Below are 3,807 nucleotides of genomic sequence, written 5' to 3'. Positions count from 1 at the left end.
ATTGACCATTTTTGCACCTCCCGAAAGTTTAGACGCTCACTGGAGGACGTCCGAGTCTTACGGGTGCAGACGTCGCATCAGACCACCATTTGATCCTTGGAAAGATGAAATTGAAACTGAGAAGATATGCACACGGCACAACAGGAAATCGTCTAAAGTATGAAGCGAGCCTTCTGAAGGACCAAGTAAAGAAGAATGAGTTCAAGTTGGAGCTGAAGAACAGATTTCAAGCCCTTCAAGATCTGGATGAATGTGACGTCAACGAGCACTCGGACAAGATAAGAGAGACAATAAATGCAACTTGCCAGAGCACCCTAGGACCCATAGACAACACCAGGAATGAGTGGATTTGACAGGACTCTCTAGACAAAGCCAAAAGAAGAAGAGGGCTGAAGGCCCATGTCAACAACAGCCGTACCCGAACTGAGAAACTCGCTGCCCAACAAGAGTACGCCGAAGTAAACCGGGAGGTAAAGAATTCCATCAAGAAGGACAAGAATACCTACCTGAAGGGCCTGGCCGAAAAGGCAGAGAAAGCAGCAACAGACGGGCACTTGCGGATAGTACACTAGACTACAAAAACTCTTTCAGGTAGGTTCAGCAAGCCCACTCTACCAGTGAAAGACAAAGAGGGAAAGACTATCTTCAACCCAGAGGGGCAACTTAACCGGGGCAACTTAACCGATGGAGAGAACACTTTGATCAACTCTTGAATAGACCACTTCCAGAAAACCAAACAGAAATTCTTCCAGCCAGAAATGACCTCCTAATAGTTACGGAACCACTTTCAAGAGAGGAAATTGCAGCCGCTATAAAAACACTGAAGTCCCACAAGGCAGCTGGTCCCGACCATATACCACCGGAAGCCCTTAAGGCAGATAAAGATACGTTTGTGGATATTTTCTATACTCTATTTGAAAAGGTTTGGCAAAAGGAGGGAATACCATCAGACTGGAAGGAAGGCCACCAAATCAAGCTGCCAAAAAGGGGAGATCTCAGCAATTGTAACAATTACAGAGGCATTACACTCCTGTCCATACCTGGGAAAGTCTTTAACAGGATACTCCTGGAGAGAATCAAGCTGGCAACAGACGAGAAGCTCCGAGGAAACCAGGCAGGATTCCGCAAAAATCTATCATGTGTGGATCAGATCGCTACTCTGGGCATCATTGTCGAGCAATCGCTTGAAAGGAATTCACCACTCGTGGTCAACTTCATTGATCATGAAAAGGCATTTGACAGCGTGGACAGGGAAATTCTGTGGAAACTCATGCGGCATTTTGGAATACCTGACAAAATCGTCAAGCTTGTGAAGGCCACCTATGATGGAACAAACTGCCAAGTCTCCCACGAAGGACAACTCTCAGAACCATTCCAGGTACAGACAGGAGAGTGACAAGGATGCTTTCTCTCACCTTTTCTCTTCAAACTGGCAATTGACTGGGTCATGAAAGAAGCCACCAGATGCAAGCGTAATGGAATACAGTGGATCCCTTGGCAGCAGCTGGAAGACTTGAACTTCGTCGATGACCTTGCACTGCTCTCTCACACACACACATGTTCAGAAGCAAGGAAAGACCAGGGAACTCAACAGCCTATCAAATAGTGTTGGCCTTCGTATACATCCAGGCAAGTCAAATGTAGTGAAGCTAGGAGGCAGATGTTAAAGCAATAACCGCCAAGGCAAGGTCAGCATTCAATCAATTATCAAAAGTCTAGAAAGCATGCAACATTTCACTGCGTAACAAGATTCGACTCTTTAACTCCAACGTCAAGTCTGTGCTCCTCTACGGCTGCGAAACTGGGAAGACAACAAAGACAGTACTCAATAAAGTCCAGATTTTCATCAACATATGTATGAGGGGTTATTCTAAGAATTAAGTGGCAAGATAGAATAAGAAATGAAGAGCTGTGGGAAAGGACCGGACAAAAGGATATATAGAAGTAGAAATAGGACTAAAAAAGTGGCGATGGATAGGATACACCTTAAGAAAGCCCAGCGGAAACATCAAAAGACAGTCACTGCAGTGGAACCCACAAGGAGCACGAGGCAGGGGTAGGCCACGGGAAACGTGGAGGAGATGCGTGGAAAGGGACATGAGAGAGATGAAGCTCACTTGGAACCAGCTTGGAAGGATGGATCAGGACAGAGATAAATGGAAGTAGCTTGTATGTGGCCTATACCATGCCAGGGGTGAAAGGCATTGATGATGACTATATTTCCTTAGGGAAGAGACCCAAAGTCACCACCTTCGTCTTCTTCTGATACCATTTTCCCAACGAAGTGGATACACTCCTCAATACTGTAGTCCTATTAAGTTCTATGACAACACAGTTACGTTCTTTAGGTTCCCCGGGAAGGGCGCCTCTTTCGTACCTGAACCCAGAAAGTCAGTCTTTTCGGGTAGATTTTGTTCATATGCCATGTTTCTGGCATGATTATAATGTTAGCCATGACAGATTATGGTATATAATAATGACAAACGTGGGCCGGGTTAGAAGGACATTCTTGAACATTTTATAAAATACTCCGAGAGTTTTTTTGTCCCCCGAAGAATCATCCAAAAATGGTGTAATCGTAAATGCGTGTCTCTAAAACGCACTGATATCTTCACACCGTTTTAAATAGAATATTTCCAAGTAGATTTGTTCACATTGTAGGCCTAGAATCTACATAGCTTCTGCACGACGCAAAGACAATGAGTCATAAATACAAGTGTTTGCGTGACGAGTTACATCTTTTCGTGAACTAAAACGTTCGTTTCTCTTTGAGGCTCTATTTCCTTTACATGGTTAAGTCTGCGAAATACAACAACACAAGTATACGTTTTTAAAATTTAATTTTCATAGAAACTCTGATTCCAACTACTCTTACATACTTCGAACAGCGTACGAGTCACCCCACCCCCTGTACGATCCCCTTCCATGGGGGAGAGTGCAGGAAACATGTCATGAAACAGACATCATAATCATCATGAAAGCCAGGTTTAATGTTAGGGGACGTTCAAATATATAATCTTACGCCGGGAAAGGGGGGGGTGTCTTTGGCTCCTGTAAGAAAAGCGTTAGAAAAAGGGAGGGGGTACTTGAACCAATGTAATATTGCATACTTTGCTGCCCTTTGACTACTTTTGTCCCTCCTTGGTCAAGATTCGAAAGGCTGCAAAGGCCAAAGAGCGTGAAGAGGCCAAAAGGATGTGGAAAATATTGTCCAAGTATTGCAGCATTGAAGAGGCACAGGGCTTTACACAGGACGGAGAAAGAAATGGAGGTAGAGGAAGAATATGTGGAAGGGGATAAAGAGCAGGAACAGGGCCCAGATTTGGAAGACAGCTCAGCAAATGCCCCTGTTGTTAAAAATACTTTTGACATTATGATGAACACTGCCTTTGTTGATGATAACTAATTTCACTTTTGTTTTAAGCATAATGATCACTAATAACAGATACAGTGGAATCTTGATAAAGTCAACTTGCTTTAAGTTAAAGTCAACCCTTGCTTACAGTCAACGCCCCACTGTGGTCCCGTTTCTTACTTTCTTTGTTTCTGAGTTTCTGATACAGTCAACCGCTTGAGTTTTAACCTTGTGTAAAGTCAACAATTCCCAAGATGAATTCATTTAACTTAAGTAAAGATAATATTGTAGTAATAAAAGTACCCGTTCTACAAACGGAATAATAATGAAGAAATATTAGGAGAGTTAAAAAGAGGAAAAAGACTGAAAACAGGAAAGAAACAAAACACAAATATTTTACCTTGAATTCATCCATGTAGCACCCCCTCTTGACTACCTCTAGGGGTAAAACT

This window comes from Aplysia californica, unplaced genomic scaffold, assembly GCF_000002075.1.
Source record: "Aplysia californica isolate F4 #8 unplaced genomic scaffold, AplCal3.0 scaffold00082, whole genome shotgun sequence".
In the NCBI taxonomy this organism is placed as follows: domain Eukaryota; kingdom Metazoa; phylum Mollusca; class Gastropoda; order Aplysiida; family Aplysiidae; genus Aplysia; species Aplysia californica.
The sequence above is the reverse complement of the archived record's forward strand: the minus strand, read 5'-3'. Positions refer to the sequence as shown.